This window comes from Sesamum indicum, linkage group LG4 (assembly GCF_026168435.1).
Source record: "Sesamum indicum cultivar Baizhima isolate 11 linkage group LG4, ASM2616843v1, whole genome shotgun sequence".
In the NCBI taxonomy this organism is placed as follows: domain Eukaryota; kingdom Viridiplantae; phylum Streptophyta; class Magnoliopsida; order Lamiales; family Pedaliaceae; genus Sesamum; species Sesamum indicum.
Genome location: NC_142660.1, coordinates 2,129,110 through 2,141,741, shown reverse-complemented (window position 1 = coordinate 2,141,741; position 12,632 = coordinate 2,129,110). Strand labels below are relative to the sequence as shown.

General features: G+C 31.0%; 1 long non-coding RNA gene across 3 annotated transcripts; it reads left to right on the top strand.

Moving 5' to 3' along the window:
• Positions 1-4,581: 4,581 nt before the first annotated feature.
• LOC105159945 (uncharacterized) lies at positions 4,582-7,022 on the top strand. 3 transcript variants are annotated; one of them, XR_016065116.1, is made up of 4 exons: positions 4,582-4,785; positions 6,130-6,282; positions 6,372-6,488; positions 6,605-7,022. It is a non-coding gene; the product is annotated as an uncharacterized LOC105159945 (long non-coding RNA). The 3 variants fall into 3 exon arrangements; XR_847648.3 differs by having other exon boundaries at positions 6,121-6,282; XR_847647.3 differs by having other exon boundaries at positions 4,583-4,785; positions 6,152-6,282.
• Positions 7,023-12,632: the final 5,610 nt, after the last annotated feature.

Below are 12,632 nucleotides of genomic sequence, written 5' to 3'. Positions count from 1 at the left end.
AGGAATTGACTATACTGAAATCTTTTCTCCTGTAGTAAAGTTTACTACTCTAAGAATTTTACTTGCTTTAGTTGCTCAGTTTCACTGGGAACTTAAATAGATGGATGTAAAAACTGCTTTTCTGCATGGAAATCTTGATGAGCAAATTTATATGTCTCAACCTTATGGATTTGTTGATAAGAAAAATCCTAACCTTGTTTGTTTGCTTAAAAAATCTTTATACGGTCTTAAGCAATCTCCTAGACAATGGAACAAAAAATTTGATCAATTTATGCATTCTTTAGAATTCAAAAATAGTGCATATGATCCTTGTTTGTATTTCAAGTATGAAAATAATGTGCCTTTATTCCTTGTCTTATATGTTGATGACATGTTAATTGTTAGTCCTAGTCTTAGCATGATTGAAAGTTTACAAAAAAATCTGTACAAAACTTTTGAAATGAAAGATCTTGGAAATGCTGAAAAGATACTTAGAATGAACATTGAAAGAAATAGGACCAGTTCAACCATTTTCTTAAATCAAACATCTTATATTCAAAGTATCCTTGAAAAATTTTCAGTGGCAAATTCAAAACCATCTTCTGTGCCCCTTGCTGCTCATTTTCAACTGTGTAAAGATCAGTGTCCAAAAACTGATACAGAATAGGATAAAATGGAAAATGTGCCTTATTCTAATGCTATTGGTTCTGTCATGTATTTGATAGTTAGTACTAGGCCTGATATAGCATATTCTGTTAGTTGCTTAAGTAGATATATGTCAAATCCTGGTTCTTCCCATAGGGAAGCTCTGAAATGGCTTTTAAGATATTTAAACGGTACTAAGAAACTTGGCATAACCTTTTCAAAAAGCCCTAACGGTGCAAAACTTGTTGGATATGTGGATTCTAACTATGCCAATGATAGGGATAGTAGAAAATCTACCACTTCTTATATTTTTACACTATGTGATGCATGCATAAGTTGGAAGTCTCAAATTCAAAGCATTGTAGCACTTTCAACAACTGAAGCAGAATATATTGCCACCACTGAGGCAATAAAAGAAGATATCTGGTTAAAAGGTTTACTATCTGAAATTGGTTTTTTAAAGGAAAAACTTATTGTTTTCTCTGATAGTCAGTAAAGCATTCAACTATGCAAAAATCCAGTTTTTCATTATAGAACTAAGCATATAGATGTGAGGTATCATTTTATCCATGATGTAATAAACAAAGGTTTAGTAAATCTTGAAAAGATTAAATCTGCAGATAACCCTGCAGATATGGGCACAAAATGCTTATCTTTAGAAAAATTCAAAACTTGTCTTGATATTCTTAACTTATGAACTGTTATTCTTTAACCTATTTTTGTTTTGTAGGTATCACCTCTAAGGCAATGATGATGGCCTAAAAACCCACCATCTTGGTTTGGACCAAGGTGGAAATTGTTAGAATTTTTTGGCTCAAACCAAAGGTTGGGCCTTTTAACTTGGACAGCTAAATCACACTTGGCCCACTGGGCCACTTATCCACTTGACCCGACCCACTAAGATTTGACCCGTCTACCCTAAATATTTATACCCTACTTCAGTTTAACCCTAATCCATTTTTCCCTCTCTTCCTCTTCCCCGACTGCTCTTCTCCTCCCTGACCCTTTGGGTTCTCCCCATAACCCTTGGGATTCTTTGAGTCTTTCCTCTCCTATTAATGGAAAACCTCTTTATATGGCTGGTCCATTGTGGCTCATGGGGATAAACTGACTCTGAACTCTCTCTCTTCTACCTTTCTCTCTGAAACTCTGTCACAGCCTTTGTGGCGTAACCTTTGTGGTTTCCTCTAAAGCCTTTGTGGCATTTGATTTGTGCAACCAGTAAAGGTTCATGACCTTTGGCCTTGAGTAGGCCTTGGGTTTTTGGCTCTTGAGCCTTCACAGTTGTTTATGTTTTCTGTTTCTGTTATATTATTATTTCCAGGATTATTCCTTGTATGAATCTTTCTATTCCTTAGAATTCTTGTAATTTGTTATAGGAAGGCCTGTAATATTTTAAAGTTTTTGTAATTTTGTTATTCTGTAAATCGCCGGAGACCGATCCACTTCTTACATCTCATCAATCAAACTGTTCCCAACTTGACCAAAATAATAATAATAATTTTTGAATTTGTATTGTCAATACACCTCACTTATACTCTTTGGAGTTCAAATTATTTGCATTCCATATGGGCAGACAGAAAAAGGAGATAACAATAAAAACCTAGGTAGAGTAGTACTATGATGTAAAAATGAAAATGATGGAACTAAAATATCATGTAGGCACATTATAACTAGATGCTATACAACTTTTGATCTATGACAGATCAGAGTCCAATCATCCCTTCTTATTGCAATTTGCATTACTGAAATTGTGGGTTCGAAAACCTATAAATGTCAGTATATAACTTACTTTTATTAATAATTATTTTAATAAATATAATATCTAATTATAATTAATTATCATAATTAAAAATAAATAATCACAGTAAAATAATAATTAATCATGGCCATATAATAATTGTTGGTCATATTTTTTGCAAGCCATGCTAAATCATTTTGTGATTGTGGATAACCTAAATTTTTGTATTGATTTTATTTAATCATGACTGATAATAATTATTTACTATAGGTTTTAATCCATAGCATTTAAAATGTAGGCAATCGTAATTTTTTTCTAAGAGTGTTTTATTTTTTTCTTTAGTTTGAATATATTACTTAATTTAAACATATCGATGTATTGAATTAATATTTGAATTTAAATATATTAAATGATGTAGCGGTAATAAATCCAATCTAAAAAAACATAAATATCTATAGGAACCCAAAATTCGAGGTGGATTATTAATGAAGTAATAATTTCTTATACGGTTTGTAATTCGATTGGTGTCCCATTGTTTAAGGAATTCTCCGCTCTCGTTTTATATGAGCCTCACGAATTTGTTTTGAAAAGGCGCCTCGCTAACAGAGGAAGGTCTTGGAACTTATAAGCCACTCATGTTCCTCGTCTGCAACTAATGAGGGATGCCTGACTACATCAATATCATAAAAATAATAATAATAATATAATAATAATTATTATTATTATTATTATTATTAGGGATAATTACACTCCCCACCCCTGATATTTGGTTTAATTACACGTAGATCCCTTATGGTTTGGAAAATTATATCTCGTACCTCTAAGGTTTGCTTTTGTCTAACAAATAAGTCCCCTCATTGATCAAAATTCATTGAATTTGCTGACATTTAACAAAAAACAATTAAATGAAAATTAATATTTACCCTCGATTGACTTATTGCAAGTGAAACAATTTTTTTCGAACTCAACTATCCTTATAACGATGAAGATATACCTCCTCACATATATTAACGTGTGAAGACGTATGAAGATAATTTGATCATTAAAAGATGTCTTTGACATGCAATAAATAATAGGTTTAATATAAACAAATATTTTTTAAATAAATCTAGACTCGTATACTATTTTAGGCGAGCATTAGCTACAAAATGTAAAATGAATAGATATACCGACTAAAATTACCCTTGAAAAGCTGTATAGGGATAAAATTATTCTAAATTAGGTTAAAAGACTAAAATTAAGCAATTATAAAAGTTACCGAACTAAAATTAAAACGAATAAATGTAAAAGATTAAAATTAATAGCACGCAAAACTTAAAGGACTAACTAAAATCATTTTTCCATAATTTTTGTATTAGATAGTTATGTACTTGAATTTATGATGGTCCTCCTTCTCTAAAAGGGAAGTTTAAAGTAGAGTGGAGCATTAATTATAATGGAACAAATTAATTAATTAATTTATTAATTATTTGCGCATGCACTTCGCTATTTGTGTCTGTTCGAATAATTATCGGTCAGGCGAGCATTCACTGTTATTTTGAAAATTTTAATTTCTTACTATTTTGTCATGGATGAAAATGATTTATTTATATTTTTTTCAAATTAATGCGTAATTAATACAAGTACAATAAGGTAGTTTAATTGAAATGTTAGGGCAATAGTGGACTATAACACAGTGTCGTGCAATATGGATGATTAGGCAGCTCTTTACTATAGATGTAAGAATTATTGGAGATGATGTAGGGTTTTTACCTTATTGTTTATGGCTTTATATATGTAACATTAATTATTCTATAACTGCAAATAATCATAAGTTTTCATCCTATTTATTCAATTTTTGGTTTAATTTGTGGTTTGAGGAGTTTATATGATGTTGGATCTTATTTTAAAAATAATTTTTTAAAGTGTTTGAATAAAATAAGATGTTTAAATTAAGCAAAATTTCACTTTTAGTCCAGTGACTATAGGTGTGTTACACTATTCGTCCTTTATCTTTTGAATAAACTCACATTTAATCCTGTAATTTAGATATTTTTGATACATTTAGTCCTGTAAATATTGATTAAATAAATTTAGTCATGTATGTATTTTACTAAAACATATTTAGTCATTATGTTTAAGAAGTGTAACACTTTGAGTCCTATTGTGTCGGCGAGTGAGATATGTAACGGGAGGAACTGCGCGTGTTTTCACATGTTACTTAATAAAAAATGAAAACACAATCAGATATTCATTTCCCCCAAACCCCCAATTAAAGCCTGCCCTAATTTCTCCCTTACATTGTCCCTAAACCGCGCTCTAATTTCCCAAATCCCCCAAACATTACGAACAAAAACACAAAAAAGATTCCAGACTTAGTAAATTAGAAAGCTTGAGATTGCGAAGTAGAGATAAAAACGCATGGTCCAGACCTGAATACGGTGAGTATTTTTTAATAAAAATCTCTTTTGCAAAGCCTTGATAAAAAATGCAAAGCCTCTGAATTTTTGAATAAAAGATGTTGATTAATGTGTGTTTATGTACTTTTTTGCATTATTTTATGAATGGAGTGCATGATTAGTTAATGATTTTTTGTCATCTTGTTGTTATTTTATTTATGTTTAATAATCCCAATGGTAAGCAAATTAGAATATGGTAATTGTTTACTGTAGATTAGTGCTAAGTTTTTTTTTCCTTTCATGAACAAAATATAATGTGCCTTATTGTCACTGTTAAGTTTCACCATGAGGGTGAATTCTGCAATGTGCCTTCTCCAAAATATATTGGAGGAGATGTGACCATATTTGATTATATTAATATAAATTACATTTGCCTCAGTTGCTTAGATGAGTTGATTCATGAAGTAGAGTTGTTGCGAAACAAAGAGTATTTTAGGTTGGATGATAATGGTTTCAAATTAATAGAATCTGTAGATGAGTTGGTTAGCATGTGTATTCAAGATGAACTGAGCAAGGAAATCAATATATATGTACAGGTGACTGGGAGTGGTAGTAAAGTTGAACCTGTGGATGGGAAAGGGAAAGGGGCAGTTGTAGTTTCTGAGGAATAGGTGACAATAACTTGAAAATTTTGATGAATTCATAGGCTGTGAGTCTGACAATCATGTATCAGGGATTGAGGATGAGGATATTAACTTAATTGAGAATGATACAAGAGTTGATATTGAGAGGGAGTGATATGGGGGAAGATTGACTTATTGGGTAGTGAGGATGACTCGGAATCAGTTTTAGGCTCTGATTATGAACAAGAAAGCTCTGATAAAGAACATAACTCTGTTTTCATTGCCAAATGTGTTGCTGAAGATTGTGGCTGGAGAATACATGCTTTAAAGAAGGGAAATGAGTGTTCTTTTGTTATAAGAGAGTATCATGTGAAAAATAAAAATATTAACACCACCCAACTTCCAAAGAAACATGAAGAACACTTTAGATGTAATCCTAAAAGGAATGTGAAAGGTTTCAAAAATGATGTGAGAGATATCAGATGTCAAGTGTCTAAAACACAAGCCTATAGAGCAAAAAAGAAAGCATTGAAAAAGATTGATGGTTCTGCAAATGAATAATATTCAAAATTATTGGACTATGCTGAGGAATTAAGAAGGTCAAATCCTGGATCAACTATATTAGTAGGCACAGTTGATGATGGGGCTGGTGGTAGAAAATTCGAAAAAAATGTACATTTGCTTTAAAGTTTTGAAAGATGGGTTTTTAGCTAGCTTTAGACCACTAATAGGAGTGGATGGCTGTCACCTAAAGGGACCTCAGTGTGGGATTATGTTGACTGCAGTGGGTGTGGACCCCAATAACAACCTCTATGCAATTGCATATGTTGTTGTTATGTAGTGGGTGGTGGATGCAAAAGCTGGGGTTACAGACCAGGCTACAAATCAACCAAATGCTGCAAAAAAAAAAATGACTGTGAGCACTTCATTTTTCTTTATATACAGTCTGTTATTTTCAGTATGTTATTAGCCTCCAAATTAATTATAGACCTTGCTTCTAAATAGGTCAAAAGGAAGAAGACACAGCCACAACAAGCCACTGGAGGATCGGTTGCTGAAGCTGAAAATGGAGGATCCGTTATTGAAGCTGAATTGGAGTTAGTTGCTGAAGCTGAACTAGAGGTACAAATAATTTGCATAATTAATCTGTTTCTAATGCAAATAATCTATTATCTCAACCAATTTGTTTGTTTTTATATCCTAAACAACAATGACACCAAATTTGCCAAATTCACCAGCACATAAGCAACTATTACCAAGACTATCAGGATTAAAGGTACCACGAGGCTCAAAAGACAGGGGCAAACATCCAATAACAACAAATTTTAGCGAACAACTACCTCTAAGTCAGGAGTCCGGCACAACTGCAAGACCAAAAGTGCTAATGAAAGGAGGAAATAAATATATGACTATCAAATCTAAAAGATGTGTTGAAAAGTGGTGGAAATTGAAAACAGAAGAAGGTTGGAAGCAAAAAGGATTGCTTCATTAGTTAGATGTAGCATGACAAAATGTTTGTTTTTGGCACTTGTAAAGTTGATCAGTATTTTGTCTGTTTTTGGTGAACACATGATATGACTAGCACTTTGTTGATCAATTTTTTGAACAAATTGTATTGACTAGCACTTTGAATGAATTGTTTAATTTTTGAACGAATTGTATTGGCTTGCACTTTTAACGAATTGATCAATTTTTTGAACAAATTGGATTGACTAGCACTTTGGACAACTTTTGTATTGTTCCAATACTTTGAAGGAATTGTTGAATGATGCTTGATCAATTTAACATAAATTGTTCCTGCATGGAACAAGTGATACATTACAGGTACATCAAGTTCTATAAGTTTTACAACCATGATATATCCATATAGGATCATTCTCAAAAAAATTACAATGTTCTTCCTCATGCCACTATAATCTATATAAAAGTTAACAAGATATTGTTAACATCATCCAAACTACATTGTTCTTCCTCTCCAACTTAGCAATTACACCTTCTTGACGTCTGTGTTCCTTCTCCAATCGACAAATAATAGCATCTTTAACTTTCATTTTCTGATACAATTCAACAATTTGAGTACCTTTATCATCGTTCATTCTTTTCAATTCTACGATCTCAACATCTTTCACATTACTCTTTCGCAACAATCCAGGAATTATGACTTTTGACCATGGACACATTAGGGGATCTTCCCACCAAAAGAAGTTGCATCCTCTATTGTTTCACTACATGAAAAGAAAATATTTGGCAGATTTTAATTTAATAAAAAAACTTAATGATATAAACACCAACATAAATTATATAAACAAAATCATTAGCTAGCCCCGTAACTTTCACATGAGTGAAACCTCCGTCCTGGATTATCATTTGTCTAAGATGTTCTTAACTGAGCAGGTATGCCACAGTTGCAATTGAAGAAAGCATTTGAAGAATTCTCGGATATTTTCGAAAGCTTACCAATTATCAAACAAAAACCTCAATAAAATTATGTCAATCTGAATATTCTTGCATAATTTGTGCATTTTCGGACATAGAATTGGAGGGGATTTCAATAAGAGAGTTAGGGGGGAATTTGGGAGAAAAATTAGGGTTTGTGAGTAGAAATTTAAAATTCTGGAAGAAAATTAGGGTTTCGGATGTTGAGGATGTGTGTATTTTTCTTGTAAGAAATAATATTAAGTAGGTGAAAACCCCACAGAGCTGTGTGTGCGTTTCACTATACTATTTTTCCGACCACCATTTCTTTTTTTTTTTCGGGAACAGCAGGACTAAAAGTGTCACACTTTTTAAACATACATGACTAAATGTTTTTAGTAAAACACATACAAGACTAAATTTGTCTTGTCAATAGTTATAGGACTGTAAATGTGTCAAAAATATCTAAATTATAGGACTAAATGTGTTCATTCAAAAGATAAAGAACGAATAGTGTAACACAACTATAGTTACAGGACTAAAAGTGAAATTTCGCCTTAAAACTTATAAGATGTGAAAACATCTTATAAGTGTTAGGGTGTTTGGCATAATAAGGTCTTTTATCGGTAAAATGACTAAAATGGGCATGATACCATTAGAATCAAAGAAATTGTTATTTCTTGATATATTTTGCTTTAAAAAAAATCTTAAAACGCTTTTATAAATAGTATACATTAGTTTAATTCTAAATAAAAATTTAATAGATAAATTTGTTATAATAACACAAAAAATGAAGAATTAATACCTAAACTTTTGAATAAAAATAATATATATGTATATTCATACTAGTCGAATATTAATATAGATATATAATTGATATATTCTTTGTTAATACAATGATTATTTCTAGTCGTATAATTTATAATATTTTGAATTTATATTTTTCAATAATTATAATATCAATACCAATCTTATTTTTATTTAACTATAATAATTTATTATTAAATAATTAATATTTTCTCTTTTTCAAATGTTAGAAAAATTAAATAGTAAAAAGTATTTTTTAAATCCTAGAGAGAGAAAGAGTGTGTTGTGTGTGTGTGAGAGAGAGAGAGGGATATTTTTCTTATGACATATTAATTTTATGTAACTTATAAGATCTTATAAAAAGAATTAGGAAGGTCAACTTTTTCTAAATAACTTATAAGATCCAAAACATCTTATTTTGAAATCTTATAAGCTCTTTTAGAAAAAAATTACCAAATACTTTATTGGGGCTTATAAGCTCTCTAACATCTTATAAGATGTTTTGAGTAGTTTATATGCTTCGCTAAACACCCTCTTGGTCTATATGAAAGATTGAGGGTTATTGGCGCATTATACGAATTCTGGTTAGCATGAAAATGTCTAAATTAAGTTTGAATGTTTATAAGAATATTAAAAGTTGATATAAGTACATTTCCACCAGCTTATCTTGATGTAGATTTCTAAACGCTCTTTGGTCATTTTTTCTCTTAAAAAATTGACTTTCTCTCATGATCGTTGACACTATTTAATAAGAATGTATGTCTCATAAGATTTTAGTTTTATTAATTATAGTAAAATAATTGTATATATTTTTTAAGAACGTCGAATGCTTATAAGTTATTTAGCAAAATATGTATTTATATACCCATAAAGCCCATTGCAAGTTCAATGATTTCAATCAACTCGTCCTAGGAGTTGGGTCTGGAAGGAGCCCTGGAGTAAGCTCACCGGCCCATTGCAAGCCTAAGGTTCTTGATCGACTCCGCCAAGGAGTCAAGCCCAGGCCTAAATGCGTTGCCGACTTGCGTGGCAACTAACCTGCTTGCAGCGAGCTTGACAGACAGGTGGCGAGAGCCACCTTAAGCTAACTCGGCCAAAAGAATTACCTACTACCAGATAGGATGTCCAGGGATCTAGAGAGCTCTAATGTAAGAGTCTATTCAACCCATCTGCTGGGAAAGCGAGATAACCTTATCTGTAGAGGTTCAATCCTATCATTGAGGAAAAACACCTATTCGAAAAGACTGATTTCTAAGGAAAAAAGGAATTTAGTTGAGGATAGGAGTAAACCCCCCTCCCCCTCCCAGCCCAGTTGGAGACGAACTCTTCCCAACAATTAGAAGAATCAGCTATAAATAATGCTTCATCATTTCACTATGGAGGGTAACTAGCACTCGTACACAAGAAGTCTTATTACACAATCATTTTTGCTTTTATTTTACCATGCATTATTTTTTTTTAAATTTTTGTAATTATTTTTTCATGATTGTCTACTAATTTAAATATCAAAGTGATAATGTGCTTTTTACAGGTCTGCGTCCTGGAATAATCTAGTCCCAAAGATTTCGAGTTGGACTTATTGAAATGAACGACCTTTTGCTCCCGATCAAACATATATTATATATTTATAAGTTAATTATTTAAATAAGCTATAAAATGTACTTTAATTTATGTATTATTTATAATAATTGTGATGTCCCACGTTCTTTTTTATTCTATTTTGTATTACAAAAGTCTTAGATGATATGATGAGACATGTTGAAATGCAAAATTTGAGAATAAACATATCTCACAAGATCTCCACTAATGTTCAATCAATTGACAAAGTCAGATTACAATTTTGAAAATTAAAAAAAAAAGGAAAAAGATTACGCTTTTTGACAATATTGATTAAGGCCGTATTGTTGTTTGCTAAAAACGTTGTTGGTTTGGTGTCTGAAAACTGAACACATTCATCCACAAGCCCAATGACTAAATGGGCTAATGGGCTTTAAAAATATTTCAATTTTTAATTTCAAAATAACAATTTTGAGGTGTTTAGTATTCAATTTCTGTTTTTGAAGCTACTAAAAAAGTTTTTACGAGAGTTTTTGAAGAGCATTTTTAATTTTCAGCTCCAAAAAAATATTTTTGAGGTGTTTTTATTATAAATTTTTATTTTGAAACTGTTAAAAACATTACTTTTAAGTTTAAAGCTAGAAGCAATACGGGATGTTTCGAGTTGCTTTAGTTTTTTTATAAATAAATTCAATTTTTTTAACTATTTTACCTTCATTATAATAATCTTACTTTAAATTTACCCTTTTTAATTTATTTTTAAAATTATACATCTAAAATTAATTTTAAATATTTCAAATAATTTGAATAATTTAATCACTAATAAAATACATGTCCTCGCATATTTAATATTTTAGAAGTTTTATATTTTATTTTCTATATTATCTGTTATTATCTATATATCATAGAAAATCTGATCCGGCTCGTTTACGTGCGATCTATTAACGATCACGATCTTACTACGTCACCTCTCTAAATATGATATATCTAAAGATAAAACAAGACGAGTTAAGTTAGTCGGGTTCGTCCATGCTTAAGTTAGTTTGAGGTCGAAGGAAAATGGTGCAATCTAAGTTTGCGAGTAAAATGAGAAATGAAGATACCTCCTTCTGCCGTGGCTTGGAGTATTTATAGGACTTACATGAGTCCCACCACTGGACGGGTGTCATCTTCTGGACTGTTCCTACGATGACTAAGCCTCATAATTTGCTGCCACCTATCCGGGTTGGTATATGGGTCGGATCCGAGTACTCGAACTCGGCTATCATGTCCATGACCCAACGCGACCAGCGACCTGCTAAGCGACATTTAGAATCTTGCCCCCAAAAGGAAAGATTTTACTTGCTCTTAATAAAGATCTTCCTTCCATGTTCAAAATTGTATTTTAACAACATAATTTTCCCACTTCTTCCAAGTATAAGGTCGTGATCGTTAATCTAGATCGCACGTAAATGAGCAGGATCAGATAAAAAATATAAATTAAGTTGCTATGATTAATTAATAAAAAATACAGTTTTTTGACAAATGCAAGTTTATTTATTATGTATGAACAATAATTATATTACTTAGTTGGAGCATTATTGAATTAAATGTTCAAATTTTTTAATTAGTATTCAATATTTTAATAAATTAAATATGAAATATACTAATAAAATAAAATATATTATTTACGAGAAAAAATAATTTATTATTTACAAAAGACAAGTGTAAATATTAAGCAAAAGTACCATCTTTTAACACATGGAGATAAAAACAATCTTTTTTAATTAGTTAAGCTTTATTTTAGAAGTATTTTTCCCCCGACACTACTCATTTAGCTTTAATCTGATTTTCACTTTTTGTCGACAAATATTACCAACTTTTAATTCTGCTACAACTTCTATTTTTTTCAACAAAAAAACATCCATCTAAAAGCAGAAGTTTTTGCAAATACTCCCTCTAGAAGCACCTTCGAGAATCTAAAACTATACTTTTTTTAAAATAAAATACGATAAATTTAAAATTTGAGATAGAATTCCATACATGAAACTTTATTTTGAATTTAGACGTTTCCTATGTAATGCATTATACTTTTTATTTATGTAGATCACCTTTACTTTGAGTTATTAGTTGGGATATTCTCTTAATCATCTTTAATTTTTCATTTACTTTATTTTGAATTGGCCTGGTATTAGTAGCTGACGCTCGCTACTGTAGCTCATTAGGCTGGATTGGGATTTTAAAGTAATCCTATCACGCCAAGAGGTCTTATAATTTTAAATTAAGAATTTATGTCAATTAATAATGATTATTATAATATATTTACTTTTTCCCAACAAATTACATAATGATATTTGCATTATGTTTGAAAAATTAGGGGTAAAAATGCACACCTATTTCGGTATTTGAATGGGCCGGGCGGAATTGGGCCCGACCCATTAAGTTGATGAAGGTGAGCGGTGGTACCTTGTGCTCTAGAAATTGTACTTAATTGAGAGAAGAACACTA